The 25,238-nt window shown below is 43.7% G+C and overlaps 1 protein-coding gene across 17 annotated transcripts in view; it reads left to right on the top strand.

Annotated features, from left to right (window-relative positions):
• Positions 1-576: 576 nt before the first annotated feature.
• Mical3 (microtubule associated monooxygenase, calponin and LIM domain containing 3) overlaps positions 577-25,238 on the top strand; it is a 202,530-nt gene continuing 177,868 nt past the window's right edge. For all 17 annotated transcript variants that reach the window (XM_074076459.1, XM_074076458.1, XM_074076457.1 and 14 more), the window contains exon 1: positions 577-728. The gene's annotated coding sequence lies outside the window, so the exon portion shown is untranslated. The remainder of the gene's footprint in view (positions 729-25,238) is intronic.

Here is a 25,238-nt window from a genome sequence, read left to right as displayed (position 1 = left end):
CTCAAGGTCATGTAGATGTGATTCAATTTTTTTGTATATTTTCTTTAGCTCTTTCTTCCTAAAAGGCTGAGATTCCCCTACTTTTGTTTCCCATTTGGATATGCTCATGGAGAAAAAAAATCTAGTTTTTTTTGGTTGTTTTGTGGCAGCTACTGAACGCGACAAACCAGTGCTCTTTAAATGCATCCTCCCGTCCCTCTGTCTGGCCGGCTTTGATATGCCCCCGGTGTTTCCCTATTGGCAGTTTTGTGTGGCTTCTTGACCCTTTCCAGGATTCTCAGCCAATCATCTCTTTCCTCTCCTACTCCTTTGAGCTTTCGGGAATGTACCATATGGTCTGCGCTGGGGGGGGGCGAGCAGGAGTAAGGAATGGCAATGGCTCATTCCTTTACCTTTTGTATAAATGGCCTATGAGATTCTGACCGTGTCTGAGCTTGGAGGTAGCAACCGGGTCCCTGAGGACAGGAGCCACGTGCCAGCTCCTGGCCTCACTGAGCACGCGCGCCCCCGAGCCATGGTCAGGTGGTCGCGCCTGGAGGGCCGCAGCCCCCGCCCTCCCATGTGCCCGCCCTGCCTTCGCGGCGCTGCTGCTTTTGCTGCTGCTGCTGCTACCGCCGCTTGGACGCCGCGGTCTGGGGGCTGCGGGTTGCAGGTCCCGGCGTGGGGCGGTGCGGCCCGGCCGGCCTCGGGGACGCCGGCACCGGGGTACATAGCACTATGAGGCGGAGGTGAGCACGGGGCTCCGGGTCCCCGACATTCCCAACTGCGAGGGGAGAGTGCCGCATCCTACCTGCGCTCCAGACTCGGGTGCGGGGGCCGGGACTGGCCTCGGCAGGCTGCTGTGGCACGGGTGGCCATTGCGACCCAACGAGTGGCGGAAGACCTCCCGCCGGGGCAGCCCCTCGGGCCCGGCCGCCGTGCGCGCCTGGCGCCTCCTTCTGGCCGCGGTGTCCGGCCCTTGCGCTCGCGGGGCAGCGGCGTCCGCGAGGAAACCCCCTCCGCGCGCTTCCCGCCCTGCCGGGCCCTGCCCTTGACCTCCGGGAGCGGGATGTTAGGTCAAGTTCCTCCCGGGTGTCCGGGGCAGCCTGGCACCGGGGAAGTCTAGGAAGGCGTCCGGTTCGTCGTAGGAGTAGCAGAGAGAATGACTTGGACGCGATGTGCGGGGGAGGCTTTGTATGTGGGGGCGAGGACAAGGTCCCTCATTTAGGCAGGCTCGGGAGGCTTGGGTATGGGGTTGCGCACCGCCCAGTCTCCAGAGGATACATCCTGTCCGCTATCGCTGGTCGGGATCTGGCTTGTGCTGTGTACGTGTTGATGAGGTCGTTATGGCAGGTGGCCACGAGAGAACCCTGAAATTTCCTTCTGGTGGTGGGCTGAGTTGGATAATGGCAGCCAAGGAGCCTCCTACCTGATGGCCTCCTCCCTTCTTTTGCTGCTTTACAAAGTGACAACGCCGTTGGAGGTCTCCGTGGCACACTGGAAATCTTTAGTTTAGAATCACGTTGAGGAGCCCTACCCAGATCCGGGGCTTGCCTGGTATTAGTGAAAAGCCAAACAGTTGTTTACTGGGGGTCCTTCTGCGCCTCAGGCAAGGCCTCTGTCCTCAGCCTATTAGAGGATATTGGCCAGCCCTCTATTTTGGCTGGTTTTTCTTAAGAGTCTGGAGGCAAAGACAGTATTTCTAACAATACAAGCCACATTGATGTTCTTTTAATGTTGCTGTTTAAGGCAGACATTATTTATGGTTTATCTAAAATGCGTTAATGCAGAGCAATGGAGATGAATTGTGGGTGGTGTTTTTGTTTGTTTTAATCTGTTTCTAAGTGTTATGTGAATAGAGAGCATGGCCTTTAAATACTAGACACCAATGTATATTTGTCCCATCTGACAGATTGTTAAATAGACAGTTATTTAGGTTGATGGCTTGTACCCCAGGGGTGAGAGTGAGTTAGAGTTTATGGTAAGAAAGACATCTCACTACAAATCTCTATTGCCAGCAGGAACAAGTCACCTCATTACCTGGCTGCACAGAAGCTTGGTTCATTGTTGTGGTTACCTTCTCCTGTGAGCACACTCTAAAGGGCTTTTAAGAGGATGTTATAAATTCTGTATTTGATTGCTACATGCACTCAGGTCAGAAATTTGACTCTAGTTACTTTAGCCTTACAGTAAGTTTTTTTCTTGTGCTCCAGGTTGTAAAAATTTTAAAACATCTTTTGATAGTATATTAAATAGCATGAGTTAATTTCAGAATTATAGGAGAGATGTCATTTGGTTGTCCCTCTTGCAAATAATCTTTTAGAACATGGACGTGGTTCTCAGCCACAGCTGCCTTTGGTGTTCACATCCTTAACATTTGAAATGTCTAAAACTTGACTACAATTCCTTCCTCCCACCCGCCTGCCCTTGGGATGGTTGTTTCATGGTATTCCTGGGTGTGTGGGAGAACATGGGCTTTGGAGAGAATGTAGGGAAAGTACTTAGCACAGTGCTTGGCACATAGGAGGTGTTCAGCGAACATTCGTAGGATTTTCCTTCATCCCTGGGTTGGGAGACCTTCCTGCGGATGATGAAATTGTGTGCAGTTCTGACTTCATGAGTCCTTTGTAAACTGGGCAGATCATCTCCTGTCTTCACTCTGGCCTCAGCTCAGCCCTCCTGGCTCTCCCTGCAGTTTTGTTTTGAAGCTGATTTTTTATTAGCATATAATAGTTGTACAGGGGGGATGCACTGTGGCATTTACATATGTGCTTACAATATATCTTAATTAGATTCACCCCCTCCATCTCTGTCATACCCTAGCCTCTCTTCTTAGAGCAACTTCAACAGGTTTTCATTATTATAGTTTCATACATGAATACAAAATACATCCACCATATTCACCCTTCACTTTTTCCTTATGCCCTCCCTGCTCCCACTGTTATCCACTTCCAGAAAGGACCTGTTCTACCTAACTGTCCTTAATTTTTTAAAAAGTGTATATTAGTATGTTGTAAATGAAACTCATACCTCTGGACCTAGAAGTCAAAATCAAACAAGAGAAATTGAGCTTTTCCCCTGGCTCATGTGGCAGGGTGTTGCTATGTATAGCCCTGGCTGGCCTCGAATTCTCGATCCTTCTGCCTTAGCTTCCAGGAGTGCTGAGTTTACAGTGTGTACCACCATGCCCATTCCTCATGTCTTCCATTTTTAAAGAAAGGATGGTGCATGCCCTACAGGAGGTCTTAATACCACTTAGTATAGGAGAATAAATGGTCAGAACTGACCCTTTTTTGTCTCTGTTGAGTAGTGTTACAGGTGAGGATTTTGCTTGTTGTTGGCTTGACATGTCCAAGTGGAGCCAGAAGTGTTACCTAATTTCTCCTGGTTCTGATATCTGAGAAGTGGCTGGGATGATTGAGACCAGACCAGGAGGCAGGGGTAGACTGTCAGCTTTCATGGGTTCTGAACTAGGGGCAGCCTTTTAGCTATTCTTGCTTGTAGTAGGCCCTTGTGAACAGATTAAAAGGCTATGGGACCTGATGTTCTTGAAAAAGTAAGAACCATAAATAAAAACCAACTAATGTTTATTTGTGTCCCATAATACTGGGCGTGGCATTTTAACAACACTCATGCTCTGCATTTACTTAGTCCTTTTTCTCTGGAGATGTGGAATCTTTTTCTTCACGTGTTGATTCTTTTGAGTTTGTGTGTGGGGGGGGTCCTTGAACCTGGGGCCTTGTGTGCACCAGGCAAACACTTTACCACTCATTCACACCCCAACATCATTTCATTTATTTTTATTTGTCTTTGACTTCATCAAATTATAGTATGGTATATTATTTCCATGTCATAGATGTGACATGATTGGCTCTAAGTCTTAAGTGAGTTGGTCACTGAGCTAGCACCTGAATTGGGTTTTCCTTCTATTAGTCTCATTGATACCTTTAGAGGAAAACAGACACACACATACACTGCCTTACCATGTGTTTGGGTGCTGAAAGTCTTAAAGAGACTAGACTATTGTACTTTTCTGATCACTGGATAATTAAGAATTGTTAGCATTTTTTGAGTGCTTATCTGCAGGAACTTGTGCTAAGTGCTTTTGTGCACATTAGCCCATTTATTCCTTATAGCCATATACAAGGTATGTAAGATATTATCAGTTTTCTAGCTGACAAACTAATTTTGGTGAGGTCCCAGGTCAAGGGGTGTCAGTAAGTGAGAAAGCCTTGACTAAAAGCAAGGCTGGGGCTTGGACCTGGCTTTCTGACTCTGGAGTGTGTCCTACCAACTCCATGCTTGAATTCTGACACCTGTTGCTCCCTCCCTGTAGTAGGTGGCTGTGGTGGACCAGGGCTTTGCCTTGTATTACATATAGTTTTCACACTCTTGTCTCTTCCTTTGCCAGAAACATTCCCATAGCCAGGTGAATGGTTATTACATTAGGGGGAAAAAAACCCAGCAACTGGAAAAGCATCTATACTTGGAGAGTGTGAAGTATTTAATAAAAACAGATGGGAAGATTACGGAGGAAAGAATGGAAGAGGTTTGTGGACAGAGGAAATTAGTGCTGTTCCAACCCAGAGCCCATCTTTAGTGCTCAAGCTTTTAACTTAAGCTGAAATTTTAACACTGGAGGTGTGACACTTTTGCTAAAATCTGTGCAATAAGTAACGCCCTTATTTTCTGCTTTAAATGACAAAGTCAAAAACTGATTCCTTGGACTGGGGTATGGCTCAAGCCGTAGAGTGTCTGCTTTGCAAGTGCAAAGCCCTGAGTTCAAACCCCCGTCCCATGAAATAACAACAAAAAACTTGATTCCTTTTTAGTCCTTAGCTTCCATATTGTGGAAATAGAATGGATGTTATTTGAAGATTTACTTGAACTCTTTGTGGACTTCCCCTTCCCTCTAGCCATTCCTGTCATATTTGGCTCCACTTTCCAGAATTCAGCTCTGATCCTGTGGAATTAGATATAGTGGGGGTGGGTGTCAGACAGTCAGGTGCTTAGGCATGCCAGTGAGCAGAATGCCATTGCTGCCTGATGGGGCTTAGTTATACATGATTGGCTGTTTTCTTGGGCATGGCCTTTGGCCATCTTTGTGTGCACAGGCATGATTATCAAGAGGACAGGAGTGCTGTGCATGGTGCTGCATGCCTGTAATTCCATCTCCTTGGGCAGTGGAGATTGGGAGGATTGAGGTTTCAGGTAGACCTGGGCAAAAAGTTAGTGAGACCCCATCTCAACCAATAAGCCAGGTGTGGTGGCATCCAGAAGTGTAAATAGGATTGCTGTTATAGGCCAGCCCTAGGCAAAAGCACTAGACCCTTTCCAAAAAAGTAACTAAAAAGCAAAAGAGAGCTGAAGGTATGGCCTAATTGATAGAGTGCTTGCCTAGCAAGTGCAAGGCCCTGGGTTCAAACCCCAGTATTGGCAATAAAACCAAACCAAACCCAGTGAAATGATTTCCCCAAACCCTGCAATTCATTGATGTGTGTGTGTGTGTGTGTGTGTGTGTGTGTGTGTGTGATGTGGAGGACAGAAAATTGCTACGGCTTAAAACAAAGGAAAGTGGTCATCAGATTAAAGAAGGAAGAAGTAGGACCATGGGCTTGTGCCTTTGTGAAAAGTGTAAGAAGGCTGGGGGGTTCTGCTGAGTAGTAAGATCCACTTTTGTGTGTGTCAGTCCCTGTTCCCCTCTGCAGTGGTGTGTGAGTGATGGCAGTAGAGGAAATTCCTGCACTGAGTGGGTCTTCAGGGTCCTATTTAATTGTATATGTGGTGGAGGATTTGGTCTGGCTAACTCTGGGAGGAGAGGGACAGCATAGCCAGTGGTTAACTAGTAGCTGCAATTGACTTTTCCTTACCCTTTTAAAATAAATACCAGGGATTGGGGGTGTAGCTCGGTGATAGAGTACTTTCCTAGCAAATTGCCCAGGCCCTGCCTTCCATCCCGAGTATTAAGGGGGAAAAAAGGGCGAAGGCAAAGTAAGACTTTGGTTGGTTCCAGTTTGGCTGTCTCTCCTTCCGCTGCCTCTCTTCCCTTGTGGATTTCTGTGCAGAGGAGGTTTGAGGCCTAGGAGGCTTTCCTCCTCCACCTTGGGAGCCTTGAGAGAGGAGGGAGGGTTGAGAGTACTCACTTCAGGTACTTACAGCCTTGAGGTCTTCAGGACTCAGCAAGGTCCCATTAATACTCCTCTGTCTTTCCCCTTCCCCCTGCCTCCACTCCCAAATCTGCTCAGTGATTGAGAATTACTGGGTTTGTGAATGGGAAAGTGAGAGGTGGGGAGGGGAAAGCAGCTTGCTGGGGCTGATGGCAGTCATAATCACAATGTCAGACTGTGCTGCTGTGGCCTGTGTGTGTGGTTGGTCCTGAGGGCTGGGCGTCCTGATGTGTCTTCATAGCAGCAGCAGTTGGGATACTGTTACTAATCCCTCTTTTACTCAGCTAAGAAAGTGGTAAAATCAGGATTCTCACCAGGCCTCTGGTTCCGCTCTGTGCTCTGAAGGACTTGGTTAGACTCTGTCAGGGTTATTGCCATCTTAGGGCTCAGCCCTTCCTGTCTTCAGAAACCGCTTCACATTTTTCCCTTCACTCTTGAGTTACGTATCTGCAGTGCTCCAGGAGAGATCCACTTAGGTTAAAGTCAGATTCTGTTAAATGTTCCTGTCACATTTGTTTAGAAGGCAGAGTCAGGTAATTGTGTGCTTCCCAAGAGGGGAGCTTAGGACAATATTAGGGTCTTAGGGCTGTGCTATATGATCTAGAAATTGTTGAGTATAACCCTGCTACGAGAAAAGGTGAAGAAACCCCTTTCCTTCCTCTATCTTTTGGCCTGGCATGGGTTTCTGATCTGATTTCCAAGGCCTCCAACTCAAGTAAACCTATCATTGCTGTAGCTCAACTAATTTCTGGAAGTCTTTTTTTTTTTTTAAAGATGAGCTAGTCTGGGAAACCTACCACTGTGTATAATTAATTGGCAAGTGAACTTTTGGAATAGAACTCTAACTGGCCATGACCAGTTAGAGTCATTTATTTCCCTGTGAAACAGGAAAAAGGAAGTATTTTAACTAGTGGCATGGGCTTATGTCAGTTTGTTTCCAAAACAGATAGGATGTTCTCAAAACCATCTTTGCAGAGGTGGGGGAAACAACCAACTCTGCCTTTGTGTTTTACGTACCTTTAGCCAAGTCTGTTGGATGCACAGTAATACAAGAAGGGCCATAACAGTTGCTACTTACTAAGTGTTTGGTGGCCCTTATGCTGAGTCTTTAGGGAGGTGCTGTCACTCACACCCTCCCCCGCCAATCCAATTTTACAATAGGGAGACTGTTCCAAAGAGGTTAGGTCAATAAACCAAGCAAGTTGCATAGGTTCAGCGACTGTACATCCTGAGCCTGTAAGCCCCTCCATATAGGATGAAATGTTGAGGGAGCAAAGAGGAAGGGGAGGAAATAGATAACATGAGGCAGGGAAAATTGAGTCAGCCCTTGGGATTTACTGAACATTGTATACAGCCTTAGTGGGGAAAGTAGGGCACAAAGAAGCCAGTGGGCCTCCACGACTCTCAGGAAGCCAGAGGACAACAGGGATTCAAAACTTAAGAGCTTTAGGATGTTACATACTTGGACTTTGTTTCAGCACGTTTATTGAGTGCCTACTACATAATAAGGTCAGTGCCACATAATAAGACAGTGTCCACCTCCAAGGCATTACCATATTTCTAATGGTATCAACAGAAATGTAGTAAACTGTAGTATGTTGTGCTAAGTGACTTAACTGGCTAGGGAACACTGAACATGGAGTGGTAGGTAAAAGTGTACTACTTACAGCACAGTGTTCCTTGATTGGGTTTTGTTTCTCCCTTGCATATAAGATTGAGAATTTCTAGACTTTGCCTACCCCTTGTGGCTGTTATTTCTGGGATATTTGTATTTTGCAAACAGGATTGTTTTGCAGCCCTGAAGCCTATACAATTTACTGGGTTTATGGACCTGACCACTCTGGTCTTCCTATTGTAAAATGGAGATGTGTGAGTGATAGTACCTTCCTGAGAACTAGAAATTATGTGTCTTCCCTGATGACAGCTCTGCACCTTAATTGCAGGAAGAGCTGGGCTACTTCCCCTTCTTGTACACTGCCCTTGGATCAATCGCCATCGTGGATTTATTGGCTTGGTGCTCCAGCAATAGAGCAACCATTCCTAGAAGATGTTCTGCCAGCTGTGCCCTCTCTCAGGTGTTCTGATATGATGGAGCAACACTGGCATGGAGCTGTTGTATTAGCACTTTGGGGATTAAACCTACCATGTTGCTTCTAGAGTTCCATTCTGACTCTGGGACTGCAATACTGTGCCTACTATGACCTCAGAACCTGGTTGTAAACTTATAGTGGTATTAGCATTGTTTCCTGTCTCTTCTTCTTTTCCTCCGTCTTCCTTAAGTCTTTCATTATCATATGCTATATTTGGAAACTGATGTATTGTGGGAAGAGGCCTATCTCTTATTGCTGGGTGTGCTTAGTGAGATATAGTTTTTACTTGTGTTTTAATCATATTTTCCAAGACCTTTGGATCAGTTTGATCAGGTTCATTTCACTAGAAATTGCTTTATATCTCCTGGAAATGAATCAAATATCTTCTGACCTCTGCTCTCTGCTTTATTAGTTGAGTTGATTCAGTTTGGTAATCACATATAAGACACTTTCACATGCTACTAGTGAAAAGTTCTTTTTGTCCATGACTAGTGATCTCAGAGAAGTTTTCATTGGCTTAAAGGTGATGTATTGAAATGTAGATTCTTCCTCTCCCATCCCCAAAGGGGATAGCATGTATCTATACTTCTTGGCTTTAAATGGAATTCATCACAGGAAAGGAATTTTGTGACATAATTCCTTTTTTTGTATGCAACTTTTTCAGGCAGTCTGACTTTTCCCTACTGGTGGGAATGACTGCCTGTCACCTTTTTTTTTTTTGAGACAAGATCTCCCCCTGTTGCCCAGGCTAACTTCAGTAATCCCCCTGGCTCGCTTCCTGAATGCTGGGATTACAGGTATGCACTCCCATTCCTGCTTGCCTGTCACTTTTACCTGTGTTCAGCTCTTTGTCCCCCTAGCACGCATGCAGCCTCAGAGTTCTCATGTTAGTGGACTCTGCCTTTGCAGCTTCCCAGGCCTTGTTGTCTCAGTTTGTTGGTGTGGTAGAAAGAACTGGGTGCTGTCACAGGCTGTCAGTCACTGTGTGTGCTGGTAGGGCCTGGCTGGCCCAGCTTTTGCTCATGCAGTATTCACTGGCACAATAGGAGTCATCTACACCATCTCCAACTGTGCCGCTTCATGAAGTTCCATGTGCAGTTGCTTGCCTTTCATGCTTGGCTTCAGGTTATTTTTGCAAGCTTTTATGAGGTCCAGAATGCTTAGGCAAAGGCAATAGGCAGGAAATCCAGAGCGACATACAGATTAATCCCTGATAGTAAAGGAGTTCAAGGGATTTGGTTATAAAACCTCACTTATGTTGGGAAGGAAACCAATCTGGAGTCTACTTTAGAAGTACACGTCATGATCTCTTTTAATCCTTAGAATAATCCTAGCCAATTAAGGATATTACACCAGTTTACCAGGTTGGGAACAGGAGGCTCAGTGAGGGTAGATGACTTGCCTGAGATCTCTCAGCTAGCATTAAGAACATGGACTCTGGAACCAGACTGTACTAGAGTACACTACTTATTGGAGTGTGTGACCTTAGGTGTGTTCCTTAGCCTCCCTGGGCCTCAGTTTTCTCATTGGTGCACTGAATGGCTTAACAGTCCTACTTACCTTGTATGGTTATAGGTATGTAGATTCTGCCAGGCATGTGGTGAGTGAGCACAGTGAGTGCTCATTAGCTAGTACTGTGTTGACCCTGCTTCTGAAACTTGGAGTGTAGTCCTGGGGCTTTGGGTCTCCTCTTACCCAGGGAATGGTCTTCAGGGCAACGTGTGGGTCCAGGCTGTGCAGTGAGTCAGAAGCAGGTTTCTTTACAGTATTTGTGTCAGAAGCATGAGCAGTACCAACTGCGAGGAAGGCGCACTCTCATCACTGGCTCATTTCTGGTTGACTCTTTTATTTGTTCCTTTCTAACTTCCCACTCCTGCTCACTTTCTCCTTACTGACTGCTTCATCCCCTGGTGCTTTGCTTAGTTTCTCTTATTAGTAATCTTTTAGACTTCCTGAAATAATTTATTCATTAATTTATTGATCAGACCCCTTCACCTATTGCACTACACTGGCTGTTAGAGCAGGGACAAGGCTCACAGATACATATAACTTTGTCGCTGCTCATGAGTCTTCCTACTTTGGAAGATACAATAGTAATACATTACAATAGGTGGGGGACAGAAAATACAAAAATGGGATAGACAATAGAGGAAAATAGGGATGGTAATCTTTTGAGAATTGATTATGTGCCAGGCACTGGTTTAGGTACTTCACATGTATCATCAGTGAGAATTCATAGACCCCAGGATCTTGTCCAGGGGCATTCAGCAGATGAATGAAAGGAGCCTAAGATTTGAACCTGGTCCACACTGGCTACTGTAGGCCTATGTACAAAATGTGGTTTGAACTGTGTAACAGGTCATGGGCAGGTTTGTGTAGCTGAGAAGAGTGGTGCTGATGGAAGCAAAAGCTTAGGGTTGAGCCTAGTGCATTTGGGGCAATGAGGAGGTGGTCTGCTTGGCTTGGAGCTGAGCTCAGTATCTATGAACCGCTGTGCCAGCTCTGTCTGAATGCTGGGAGGTGAGTAAGCTGTGTTCTTGCTCTGTGGAATCTTACTGTAGCTGGGGAGACAGACACACAAATAGATGATTTCAGTGCAGTGTGGTAACAGCTGAGGTGAGGGTAAGTATAGGGTGCTGTAGGAGCAGAGAGGAAGCCAGGAAACATTCCCAGTGCCTTGGAAGGTAGGCTGGAGGCAAACTTTGCAGGTGAAGGTGAGAATGGCTTTCTAAAAGGTGGAGAATGGCAGGAACAAATACATGGCCTTAGGGGTTTGACTGAGAAAAGCGAGTTTATTCCCAGGTCTGATGATCCAGGCACTGTTTATAGGGAATGGGAAGTTCATGGGTTTGGGGGTGGGCCCAGGGCAACAGCTCGGAAGTAGTATTTTAGGTCAGTTAAACAGGCTGGAGAGAGGAGAATCAAGCAGGATTGCTGTGGAAGGAGTTGGCAACTTTTCTTTAAAGGGCCAGAGAGTAAATGTTTCAGATTCTATCAGCTGGGTGATCTCCAATACAGCTCCCCAACTCTGTGGTGGTAGCATGCCAGCTGCCACAGATACTGTAGACTGGGTGGGTGTGGTGGTGCGTCAACAAAGCTTTTATTTGTGCCCTGGAAAGTTGAATTTCATATAATTTTCATATGCCATAAAAGTCTTGATTCTTTTTTTCTTCAAGCATTGAAAAATGTAAAAAACATTCTTTTCTAGGAGGTTGTATTTGGTCCATGGGTTGGGATTTACCCACTCGAGAGCAATGGTAATAATTGGAGGAGTGACATGAAAAGGAATTTGACCAGGAGATGGAGAGGAAGGGACCTGGTACCAAATGTTGGAAAGAGGGGAGGGACGATGATTAGATACAGGAGATAAGCTGAAGTTTTTGGTTAGGTGCCTCCTGGCCCACTTTTGGTAAAGATGGCCTTATTTCCTCATGCCAATAAGGTGACTTCTTGCTGGAGATACTCCCAGGTACCTGTTAACATTACAAATTATCTCTTTCTCCCTAAGCCCCGTTACCTTGACAGTCACCTTTGCTGCTTTGACCCCTAAGTGTATTGGGCAGGAAGCTTCTGCTCTGACTGGGACAACATGCCCACCTGTTGTTGGGGCTTCAGGTAGAGGTTGGTTTTGGGGTCACTATTTTGGCATAATTTCAGATTTACAAAGAATCTGCAAGAGCGGCTACTAGAAGCTCCCCTATGCCTGTTACCTACATTTATTAATTATATTTTACTGTTTAATTTTGCCCCATTGCTTTACCATTCTCCCCTGCTGCATTTCTCTGACCTGTTAAAAAGTTGAAGACATTGTTCCTCTTTACCCTAAATGCTTCAGTGAATTTTATAAAAAATACAGTATCATTCTTTCACAGCCACAGTACAGGGATCATCATCAGTAAACTTAGCTTCGATTCAGTATTATGGTCTGATTGCTTTTCTGAAGCCAGCACCTCTTCGTGTGGCTATTATTCCTGGATTACTTGCCCTTCACAGATTATGATGAAACTTGCCCTTCACAGATTATGATGAAACAGAGATCATCACAGGTAGATAGGAACCTGCCTGACTCTGAGACCAACATTCCTGGTGGCAGTGATGCCCCTGCACTGTTAGGGCTGCTTAGTGGGGCCAGCAGGACCAGCAGTTGCCTGAGGGAGAGCAGTGTGGGGCCGAAAGGCTCACCTGTTATCTTGAACTAGAGGGTAGGGGCTCTGCTTTACCTCACATAGCCCTGGTCCTCTGCCACCGTCATGAGGGTGTTAATCTAGATTGAGGATGTTAAATCTAGCCCAAACAGCACCTGAGGTCTGTTGCAGTTGCAAACACATTCTGTTCTCTCCTTTACCTTTCTTCTCCTCCATTGCATCTCAGCATATGGAAAATTATTTCTCCTAAGATGGATTCCACCCAGGGTTGAGGTGAAAATACACCATTTTTGACTCTGGGGCCAAAATGGATTTTCTTTTTGCTACTTTAAAAGACTAAAACCAGAAATAGGGAAGTGTTTAATACATATCCCTCAATTCCTTATATGCAACTTGCATAATTCAGTGGAACTATGGAAATTGATCTGGACATTTTGCATAAGAAGAGGAAGGAGTAAAGGGAAGGCTCCTTTCTCATTATAAAGTGGGTGACTCACTGTGTTGAGATAAATTCTCTGTTGCTTAACTAAGTGCTCTTTGTCGTAAGTCTTTATAGATGTGATTGGGACTGTTTACCGTGTTTAGTCATTACTAACCTTTTAAAAGCTTATTCTTATGATCCAGATATCTGAAATACAAGAGTCGGGAGTACTAGTGTCTTCAGTCTAAGGCTCTTGCTAGATCTGGAGAGGTTGTGCAGGGCTTCTAAAAGGATCAGGGTGTTTGTAGTCTCTGCATCCCCTGCTCTCCCAGTCTGCATGAGAAATACTTGATTCTGTTGCTACACATTGAGTTCAGGTGAGTTACTAGTGGTCTGTCTCACAGTGTTGCATTTGTTAGGTAGAGAGATGTCAGTGAGCCAGTTTAAGAGGCACGTTGGTGCTAAAATTTGATTATAAAAGCAGGTAGTGCTTTGAAACAAAGTACAAGTGCCATTTACCTACTGATGTTTTGTTAACACAAGTAGAAGTTATGGCTCACCACTAGTGCAGGAGGACTGATGTCCAAGCTACCCTGACAAGCCTAGTCATGCCTACTCATCCTTTTGAACCTGACCATACATGGCCATGGAATCCATAAGACATTATGGATACATTCAGCAAGCATCAACTTAATAGTACTAGGGACATGCAGAAGGGGTAAAGGTCACAGGCTCTGTTGTCAGAGTTCACAGTTAACTTTAGAAGTCAAGATAAAAAACAAAAGAGTAGCTAGTGAATAGGAAAGATAGAGAATTGGATATAAGTCATGTGTGAGCTTTCTGCTGTCCAAAAGGCAGTGATTGCTGTCCCCTCATTCCCTTTGTTCAAGCTTCTCTGGTTTGTTTCTTCAACACTCATTGGCATACCTCTTCCTTAGGGCCTTTACACAGGGACTCTTCCCTTTTGTAGAAATACTCTTCCCTAAGATACTGCATGGTTGACTCCCTTAAGTCCTTGAATGTTTTTGTTCAGGTGTTACCTTCTCCGTGAAACCTCAGGCCATTCAGTTCAAAGTCTCAACATAAAGCTGAGTGTGGTGATACGTGCCTGTACTTAGGAGGGTGAGGTAGGAAGATCATGCCAGCACAGTTTGTTACAAAAACAAACAAATAAGCAAACAAACCTCAGCATGTACCTTTCCTTCTAGTACTCCATATTTCCTTTACCCTGCTTTACTTTTTCCATTTTTCCAGAGCACCTGCCACCCATGTCATATAACTTATGTTTATTGAGAGGCAATGTAGCCAAGGCTCTGGAGCCTGACTGAACCACTTGGATTTAAGTCTTGTCTTTTTAACCCCTCTGGCCTTGATTTCCTCATTTGTAGGGATAATACCTAATTCATGAATACTTAACGTAACACTTGACGTGGAATAAGTGCTATATAGGTGTTTGATAAATACAGCTTTAATTGTATTAATTCCCACTAAAATGGAAGTTTCATGAGGTAAGAGAGCATCATTTATTCTGTTCTCTCCAGATCCTTAAGATTAAGAACAGGCACAAAGCAAGCAATGAATTTGAGTTGAGTGTGAAGGGGCTACGGGGCACATTGGCCTGCGAAGATATCCAGGAGCAGTGAGGTATGGGCAGTGCTGTGGATGTCAGAGTCCTCCCGAGTTCCCTTTCCTGTTCTGCACTTAGTGGACTGGTAATCTTGACCAGTGCCTTTATCTCTGCAGGTCTTAGGCTGCCACCTTCCTAATAGTAAGGTTGTTTGCAGAATTAGATGAAAGAATGTATAATAAGTGCTAAACGTGGTACTGTCAGCCTGGCTGGTAGCAGATGGCCAGCAAATGTTAGTTCTCTTCCTTCCTCAGCACCCCTGGAAGAAGTGAGTCAGGAGCTAGCTCTGGGCAGTGAAGGGAGAGGGCTGGCAGGAGACACAGGGGAAATCCTGAATCTTGGTGAAGAGAAGGACAGGACAAGAAGTTAGAGGTTCCGCATCACAGACGGGTCTGCAGGTGGCTCATAAGGAGCTGTTTGTTGTCAAACTTTGATGCTATGATTTAGATTTGGATTTTTGTGTGTGTCTGGTAGCTTCGTTTTGTTGTAATTTTAGAAAAGTATGAGACTAGGGATTCCTGTTTACCCTTTACTGAGTGTCACAGATTGTTTGCATTTTGCCCCATTTGCTTTTCCATATTTTTTCCTCTCTAGACTTTTTTTTTTTCCCAACACCATTTGTAAGTTAGACATTGTATTCCTAGACTCCTGCATACTTCAGTGTTTATTTCCTGGGAATAGGAATATTCTCTTATTCATGATTTTATTTTTTGGTGGGACTGGGGTTTGAACTCAAAGCAGAGACTCGACTGCTTGAGCCACACCTCCAGTACAGGAATATTCTCTTAGATTTTGATAGAGAAATATTCTCTTAGATTTTGATAGAGGACCTAGTAGAAGGTGGTGTGTGTGTGTGTGTGTGTGTGTGTGTGTGTGTGTGTGTAACCCAGAACCTTGTACTGGCTAGGCAGGTGCTCTACCACTTGAACCATGCCCCAACCCTTTTTTGCTTTTAGTTGTTTTTCATATAGGATGTGACATTTTTGGCCAGGGCCAGCCTGGGACTGTATTCTTCCTACCTATGCCTCCTGTATAGCTGAGATTATAGACATATACCACCATATCCAACTCTTGGTTGAAATGGGATGTCACTAACTTTTTTCCTGGGTTTATCTCAAACCGAGATTCTCCCAGTCTCCGCCTCCTGAGTAGCTGGGATTGTAGATATGAATCACCACGGCTGGCTCTTTTTTGTTTTTTTGAGACACGGTCTCTACATAGCCCAGGCTGGCCTTGAACTTGTAATCCTCCTGCCTCCACACTTAATCCCAAATGCTGGGATTAAGATTCTTAAATAAAGAAGTGATAGGGCATGAAACATATTTGGAGAAGATGGGTTGGAGGCCAGGAGGTCTGTGTTCTGCAGAATGGTTCAGAATGGTTTCCACTGGAGGGTAATGGGGACCAGGTAGTGAACAGAAATATGAGAAGGGATGTGACCAAGGAAACATGGAGTGGGGTCTTGGGCAGGTACTGCTTGGGATGGCATGATGAAGAGGGGATGGGGGTCCCAAATGCTGTTCAGAACCATATTGACTTCTTGGGGAGGAGAGCAGTGTGTGCAGTCTGAATGCAGGTTGAGCTCTAGTTTTGTGTTTGGGACAATGGAGCACCATCCCCACCTTTTGTTCATGCCATAGTGTACAGAAGGCAAAGAGAGTCGAGACCTTCTTTCGAATGCTAGAGTACAGTCTTCCAATACATTATTTGTTTGTTAATGCCAATTCCCAGCTGATGTGTATAGCATCTCTCCTGTGTTCTTACAGCAGGAACATAATGAGCTGGTATTGTTAGAGTTTTAAATATTGAGAGGAATAATCTGAAGGACACTGCAGTGGTTGTACTGCGGGAGATACTTTAGTTCTCTCTGCAAGGATGGTGGGTAGGTGGCATGCAGGCCGTATAATGCTGATTGGGAGTCCTGATGACAACAGCTGGAAGGATTAGGAATTTTGGTTGTTATGGAGCAAGGGAGGATGGTGGAAACCAAGGACAAACCCAGCCTGGAATTCAGGGAGGATCTGCAGACTCTGGGAGAGACAAGCCTACCAGGGAAGGAAGATTAAAGGGAGAGTGACGGTAGCAGTATGCAAAGAAATCAAGTTAAGGAGGACCCAGACTGAGAGAGAAGAGACCCATGGAGCAGGTGACTTCCCAGACACTGTCATTCCCTGCTCAATGTTTTCTGGGGCCTGGAGGTATTTGTTTAGCTGTGTTCTTTCTAAATTCAGAGCCAGAAGTTATGAGCTGTAAGGAGTACCCTGTGAATAATGCCATCCATGGTGCTAAGTCAAATCAGACTGTAAAAGGCATTCATATCACTTTGTGTGGAAGAAGTACCCCATGATAAACTTCCGGGTGAGATATCTTAAACTTATGTGGAAAATTATACTGTTCTCTCTAGCATTCAGAACTCCCAGCTGAAGACAAGGCCTTGGTTCCCTCTGGAATAGTAGTCTCTTAGGAGTGAAGTAACTATAGGATTGTACTTTGTTTCCACAAATAAACCTTGAGAACATCTTGTGTACCAAACACTGGGACATAGTAGTAACTCTGGGCCTGCCAGAGCCAGCCCATCCCTATCATTAAATTTTCAAGGAATTTTACAAGTTGATTGTTAAATAGTCATTACAATTAAGTAAGTTATATTAAAGACAAGGTCATAGGTCCTCAATACTCTTCCTGCCCTTGTTCCTTTAGCATTGGCTGCCTTAGAGGAGATCTCTCCAGTGTAATGCTTTGTGAAAGTACACTATGGAGCATCTCTTGCCAGCTGTGTCTGTGTTCAGAGATGACAAGTGGTGGCTTGCGATTATCCATGGTGGGAGTGTTTACATCACGGAAACCAGCAGGCACTATATATCAAGGCTTAACTCATTTGTTTGCTCATTTTCTAAGAGAAAATTTCTGTTGACATTGCAGTTTAAACTTAATGTATTTTGTGTCTGGAGCCATTATATTGTGAGCAGTGAAAAAAAGTGAGTGAATATTGTCGTATTTGGAAACTAGCATCCACCTCACCAACTCACTCACTATTTGATGCTGGGTCCGTAAGTTGGACTTACATACAAGTTGGGGGAGAAAAAAAAAAAAAGAAAATGTTTTGGTGAGATAGGTGTGGTGGAGCATGCCTGTAATCCCAGCACTCAGGAGGCTGAGGTAGGAGGATGCCAAATTCAAGGCCAGCCTGGGCTACATAGTAAGACCCTCTCTGGAAAAAAGAAAAAGAAAAAAGACAAAAAGTGTTTGGTCTGAATCAGTCCGGTATAGAGAATTTATAATAAAAAGCATTATATATCTTATTACTACATGCTTTATAATCGTATATAACTATATATTGTCATATTTATTATTGTATATTTTATTACTGTTGTGTGCTGTGCATCTTTTATATTAAAACATTTAACTTTACAAGAATTTAAAATTGGTGATGAAAATATGTATATGTAAATACACAAACATTTGTTAAGCACTGACCAGTACTGCACCACAGTGAGGTGCCACTGTCCTCAGAGTTCACAGTGTCTGTAAGGAGAATGAAGCAGGTGACACAGGGTTATTTTGGGACACTGATGGGGGTTGGTTGTGGGCCAGTGAGCTAGTGCGCTCTCTCTCTCTCTCTGTCTCTCTCTCTCTCTCTCTCTCTCTCTCTCTCTCTCCTGGGAATTGAACCCAGGGTACATACTCTGTATCACTTAATTACACTTCCAGCCCCCTGACAAGGTGCTTACTCTAGGTGGAGAGGCCACTCAGGGAGCCCTGGGGTGGCGGGGTGAGGCTGAAATGAGGCCTGGAGGAGGCTGCAGGCTGAACTCTCCCTCCTCCACCCCTCCAGGCAACTTGTATGACTGAAGCATAATGAGAAGAGGGAAAGAGGTAGGAGTTTTGGGAAAAAAGGTGTTGTGGCCAGAATATTTGCCTGTTTGTTTGTTGGATGCCTCGGAAATTCACTTTAACAGTTTTCAGGCAAGTTGGCCACTCTCTTGGCACAGACACTTAAAGATTGCAGGAAAGAGGTGTTAAAGTAGTAACCTTTTGTGAAGTAAATATTTAGGCTTAACAAATATCAATTATCCACTTACTGTGTACTTTGCCGGTGGCTTTTAAGGAGCCATTGTTATGTTGCTCTTGTCCTCTAGGTATGTGCTATATGGTATACATGTATACATGGGCCCAGAGACACAGGTGGGTTCGACCAAAATGCTGTGGAGGAATTCTGATTTCGTGGTGGGGAAGGTCATGGGAACAAGTCAGAGTAGAAGTAATTTACTTGGGACAGGGCCCAGAAGAATATCCCACTTTTGCCCAAAGGCCCTAGTGTCTTTATTTCCTGATTTATCCCCTTCATCCCCTGCAGGGAAGTGTGTGATTATTGTGTGAATCCCAGATATGACTCTTGCCAGACTTCTACAGCCACGGAATCAATCTATGCTTTTCTCTTGCTCCTCAAGAGCTTGTGATAGGCACTTTCAGAAATATATGGTATAGGACTGGGGGCGTGGCTCAAGTGATGGGTCCCGAGTTCAGTCCTCAGTCTTACACATAGAAGTGCATTTGTGTGCACACACACATGCACAAAAAAAAGAAAAGAAAGAAATATATGGTGCTTTTGTGGATCCAGCAAAGGTTCATAACATTCAGGTTAAGGAGGGACTGGGCAGAGAAGATTGACCCAATTTTAAAGGTGCTGAAGTGGGGCTTCTGTCTCCTTCAGGCAGGGGATGTCTTGCAGAAGTCATTGAATGCTGTGGGAAGCTTTAATGAAATTAATGAAATTTTTGGTAAAAAGACTCAATACTACTATTATTTTATCAAAATTTTATTGAGTACCTGCTATTTTTTTTTTTTTTTGGTGGTACTCAGGGTTGTACTTGACCTCACAATTGTTAGACAGGTGCTATATGTATTAAGCCAAGTCCCTTATTTTTTCAGGTTATTTTTTGAATAGGTTTTTGCCTTGCCTGGACTGAGATTCTCCTATTTATGCTTACCTATGAAGCTAGGATGACAGGCACATGCCACCACACCTACCTTACTGGTTAAGATGGGGATCTCACTAACTTTTTGCCTGGGCTGCCTCAAACTTTAGTCATCTGATGTTTGACTCATGAGTAGCTGGGATTGCAGGCATGAGTCCCATGCACAGCTGCCCTCAGTTTAAAAAAATAGCTTTCTTATATAATTCATACACCATACTGTTCATTCATTTAAATTGTACAATTCAGTGGTTTTTAGTATATTCAAGAGTTGTGCAATCATCACCACAACCAATTTTAGAACATTTTTATGATCCTGAAAGAAACCCTGTACCCATAGTCACTCTTTGCTTTTCTCCAGCTTCTCCTTTATGTAACCCCTAAGTTACTACTCATTTGTTTCTTGTATCTAAAGCTTTGCCATTCAGGATATTTCATATAAATGGAACCATGCAGGATAGGTCCTTTTGTGACTATTTCCTTTCACTTAGCATAATGTCTTCAAGTTTCATCCATGTAGTGTGGCTCAGAATTTTACTCATTTTAATGGCTGAATAATATTCTATTTTATAGATATACTACATTTTCTTTATCCATTTAGCACTTGACAGACAATTGGGTTATTTCTACTCTTGCTGTATTAAATAATGTTACTAGGCACATTTGTGTTTTTATGTATGTATATTTTCATTTCTATTGATTTTATATCCCTAGAAATGAAATTCACGTGGTAACTCTATGCTTAACATTTTGAAAACCTGCCAAACTGTTTTCCATTTCATGCTTGCACCCCCCCTAGCAGTACAGAAGGGTTCCAATTTCTCTAACCTCCTCACTAACACTTGCTGATGTCTGTGTCTTCCCTTCCTTCCTGGCTCAAGCAGTCCTCCTGCCTCAGCCTCCAGAGTAGGCTCAAGTCACCTGTCTTTTGATTCTAGCCATCCTATGGGGTATGAGGGGAGATGTCTCATTGTTATGATTCTGATTTTCATTTCCCTCGTGGTTAATGATGAGCGTTTTTTCATGGGCTTATTGGCCATTTATATATCTTCAGGGAACTATTTATTCCTATCCTTCAACCATTTAAAAATTGGGTTAATATTTTTTTGTTGTAAAAATTCTTTATATTTTCTGAATACAAGTTCCTTAGCATGATTTGCAAATGTTTTCTCCCATTCCATTGGTTGTCTTTTCACTTTCTGGGTGGTGGTGTTTATGACATGAAACATACATTTTTTTTTTTAATTTTCGTGAAATCAAATTTGCCTTTAGTTCTTAAGTAAACCCAGATTTACATGTCAGATTTTTATGCTTTCAGGTGTTTCTGTTATTCAATAAGTCTATAGTGCTGAATAGCCTACAGTAATCTTACACTCTATAATAGTTGAAACTTAAGTTTAGTGACTTTGTTTTAGTTTTGGAAACTTATAACCATATGCAAGCAGAAACTAGATCATAAAACTCTTTAAAACATTTGACTCACAATGCCTCTGATTAAACAAAACAAAACAACAACAAATAACAGGCATAAACTGATGCCTACTAATGGGGTCAGGGCTCTGGGGAGAGCTGGAATTGAGGATATATTTAAATATAAGCCAGAAAAGCGAAGCGCTATTTATTACCCATTGTTCTCTCAACCCTGTCATGTTATCTAGTGGGATTTTCAGCTTTATTTACTCTATTAAAACACATGGAATTTAATTACAGGAAGTACATCTGGGTGATGTGGACAGGTGACAGGAATGAAAAACTTAAATTGTCTCCTCTTCCAATCCCTACAATGTGTTTTAGCAAATAAACATTTAATTTACACAGTAATATTCTGTTGACTGTTGTATTTGCTACCACGTGGCCCTTCTAACTAGCAGATCTTTTGTCCCCCCAGAGGACAGGAGTAAGCTAAGGGGTAGTGTTCAGGAAAGTTTGCTTCTAACTCAGGATGGTGTAGCTCTCTAGGGTTGAGAATGCTGGGTTCACCTCTTGGGAACCTACTTATGGTGACTTGCAAATGTGTAATTTCAGAACCTTATTTGCTTTGATTATCTTTAGTTCTTTATTAGGTATTTCCATGTCTAAATTGAGATAAATAAATGTGTTGATTTTTTTTCTCTGCATTAATCTGAACAAATAAGTATAAATCATGTAGCTAGGAAGTGAGGATATAGAGCAAGGGAAAGAAAATATGGAAAATAAGGAAACCTGAGAAAGAAAAAGTGGGTATTGTGAGTTCTGTCTTTCCAAATGCAAGAAAGTTGTAGAAATTTATTAACCAGGAAGTAAATCAAGTAGGGTATAAGACAGTTTAAACAATTCCCTGGGGCTAAGGCTGTAGAGTGCTTGCCTAACATAAGAGGTCCTGGGTTCTGTCCTCAGCAACACACACACACACACACACACTTGTGTGTGAGTATGTGTACATATATGTGTATGTACACACTCCAGGCTTGTTCATTGAAATGTTAGCCCTTAGGCATCAGAATGCTGGGGGTGATTTTTGTAGCAAGTGTAATTTTGAAATGGAGCATGGTCCTACATTCCTGTTTGTATTAGAGCTGCTTCGTTCAAGCGGGTGACAACGGCATTTTGGATGCAGAATTTATAACCATTTCCATATGATTTTTGTAATTACAGGGTTGACTTGAGACTGACAATTCTTTCAAGGACTCACTCTTGGAATGACTAAGGCATCCTTGTCTGCTTTGTGCCTGGTGGGGATGGAGTTTTCTACTTTGAGAATGTAGGTGACGTGGTTTTAAGTACTGGGTCTCTAGAGTCAGACTTCTTGGGTCCAGTTCCCTTTTCTACCACCTAGTAACTGTGTCTTTGAATAAAATACTAAAGTGGGTAGTAACACCTCAGAAGGTTATTGTGAGGATTAAATGAAATGGAGTGTATAAAATCCAGAAGAACAGCATGCAAAATAGTGCTCACCACATAGTAAATACACATGAAATGTTTGTTGCTACTACTGTTGTAATTTAACTAGAGCATTAATTTGGACAGAGCTCTTATAAATGAAGGGGGTAGTCAGGTGGAGTAGCAGTACTGTTGGTAAAACATGAAGTGTGAAAATAACAGTAATACTGATAATTTCCATTTATTAAGCACCTTTTGCATGCTAGACCCTGTAGTGTAGGTTTTCACATATGTTGCTTCATTTAATTTTCGTAGCACTATGCAAGGTGCATCTCAGCAGCCTTGTTGAGGGATGTGCCTAGGATCAGACAACTGCTCAGTGGATGCACTGCTCTCTCTCATGTCTGTGGTCGCCTTCCCTGCACAGGCACCTGGAATCACACAGTTCACCTGGAATCCAAACAATATTTTTTACACTAGCCTGTGAGTTCGGCTACTCACAAATCCATGGTCCACAGGGAATGAGGTTTCCAGAACATAAGGCTTTTTCTGGGTAAGTCTTTAGTCTTTTCTCTGGTGGTAATCAAGCAGTTGGGAGGAGGGCCTCTAGGAGCTTGTCCTTTGAAAAGAGCACAGGATCACTTGTTTTTAAGCCTGGGACCTATCTGCCTTCCTGCCACACATACTCTTAACTGCTACTCCAAGTGGGTATGAGGATGGAAAGAACAAGCTATGTCTCACTGTTCATCTTGTGCCTCAGGATGGGTTCAGGGTCCAGTGACCACCTGTGTCCTAGACTGTTTTTAGTGCTCAGTTATATATTCTCCAGAAATAAGTACTATAGCAGGTATCAGGGATGTGGTGTGCCCAAATCTTCTTTCAGTTGGAGGGTTGTGTTTTCATTTTTCGACACAAGATCTCACTGTGCAGTCAGACCAGCCTCAAACTCTTGGTCCACCAGCCTTAGCTTCCTGATTGCTGAAATTACAGATGTATGCCAACATGCCCTGAACACTTTTTTTACTTTTGGATGGCACCCTTTGAAGCACAGCATTTTCTCTGCCATTCCTTCCTCTCCCCTTACTTCTGCCCTGTTTCCTCCTATGGTGAGGCTGGCAAGCATATGAGTGCCACAAGATGTGAGAGAAGAGGATGGCAACAACCATGTTATCCCCCTGTACATACTGCCCTTCTCTCTCTCTCTCTTGTACCCAGCCAGTTGGCTAAGTGGGGTAACACACCCCACAATGGAGTTAAGATTAAAGACCCACAGCATATATGTGTAGAGTCAGGGTGAAGATCTGACTTGGGGCCCACAGAGTCTGGTGAAGGGTCTCAGTATAGACTGTCTTGGGCAGTCCAGGTGAGCTCCTGAAGAGCTAAGTGTGAGACATCTGGCCAGCAGGTATGCGCTGGCTCTATGTGGGCTGCCCAGTGAGCACTGGACACAGGCTGCTCTGGATCTAGCACTGCCAAAGCCTACATATGCTGATGGGTCGGGTTACAGTTGCTTTGGCAACTGTGACCTTTGAATTTCCTGGCATATGCGTGGAATTTTGGTTGCACAATACAACTTGGATTCCCCTCCGCCTTCTCTCCCTCCTTGACATCTAATTTTTTATCCCAGTAAAAGAGATCCATAGCTTTGTTCTTCCTCCTGTTCTTCGGCAGACAGTCTTACCCACTTTCCTCCTCCTGCTCCCCCCAAAATATACCAGGCAAGAGACCGACTTGGGGCACCAGCTGTGCAACTTCTCTTGTCTCCAAGTGAGGCTCTGGGGATGGATGTGCCTCCTTGGAGTAGCTGCTAGGATGGGCGCTGTGAATTTTAAGGTGTGCCAGCTGTTCCTTCGGCGTCTCCCAAATGCACCTGTGTCCCTGTTTTTGTACTTCTGTTTATCCTGCTCTGTGTGCGTGGATCATCCTCCCCCGGCTGCTAGCTAATTCTTTCCTGATCTCAATTTTCACTTTGCATCCCACCCTCACTGGGAAATCTGTTGTCACAGCTCACCCTGAAATTATTTCCCCTTCCAGTTAACTGTATGACCTGAACATTCCGTTTGACACTAAATCAAGTATTGCCTCAGGAGATATATTTATATATGTAATATATATTATAATAGATATTATATAAATGCAATATATATTTTAATAAACATTTTATAAATATAATGTATATATTTTTTCTTGTCTCAAGCTCTTTTTTGGTTGGAGACAAGGCAGGTGTCTGGTTTCTGTTTTCCGTAAGCCAGGTTATAAGATTCTTGAGGGCCAAGATTTTCAGTCCTTGCCTTGCTTGTTAAATAGTTACTGGTTTATATTTTATTTGCTGAATTAAGCATGTCTTTTCTTTTTAAGAGATGGGGTCTTGCTATGTTCCCCAGACTGACCTTGGACTCCTGGCCTCAAGCATTCCTTAAGCCTTAGCCTCCTAAATGCTGAGCTTATAGGCACATTCTGCTGTACCTGGCTGGCACATATTAGTATATATCTTGAGGCAGGCACTGGACCTGGGAGCTGTGAAGGACGCAGGAAAAAAACAAGGTCCTTAAATCTAAACCCTTAAGATGCCCAGTTTGGCTTCACCTGCCCAGCTTTTTTTTTTTACTGAACTCTAAACCCACTGGTCTTTGGTTCCAGGAATGTCCAGCTCATTCTTACTGAGTGGCCTGTGTATATGTGCTTCCTTCTTCCCTTAGAGCAAGCTCCTGCTTTTATACTGCATTGTCCTTCCAGGTTCAGCAAGATTTGAGACAGCTTGGGTTCTTGATCTGTGAGGAGGGCAAGGCAGATCATTCTGTTTTGTGGAATTTGAGACAATTATTTTGGGACTTTTGAGACACTCATTTTTCCCTAAACTCCTGGAGTCATTTTTGAGAACCAGCCCATGCTATTGACCACTTCATTACAAAGGTCCTTCCTTACCACCAATGCCAAAGGCTACCTTCTGATACTTCTCATGTGCTGCTTACTG

The sequence above is a fragment of the Castor canadensis genome, chromosome 6, assembly GCF_047511655.1.
Source record: "Castor canadensis chromosome 6, mCasCan1.hap1v2, whole genome shotgun sequence".
In the NCBI taxonomy this organism is placed as follows: domain Eukaryota; kingdom Metazoa; phylum Chordata; class Mammalia; order Rodentia; family Castoridae; genus Castor; species Castor canadensis.
Note: the sequence above shows the minus strand (reverse complement) of the source record. Positions and strands in the feature narration are given on the sequence as shown.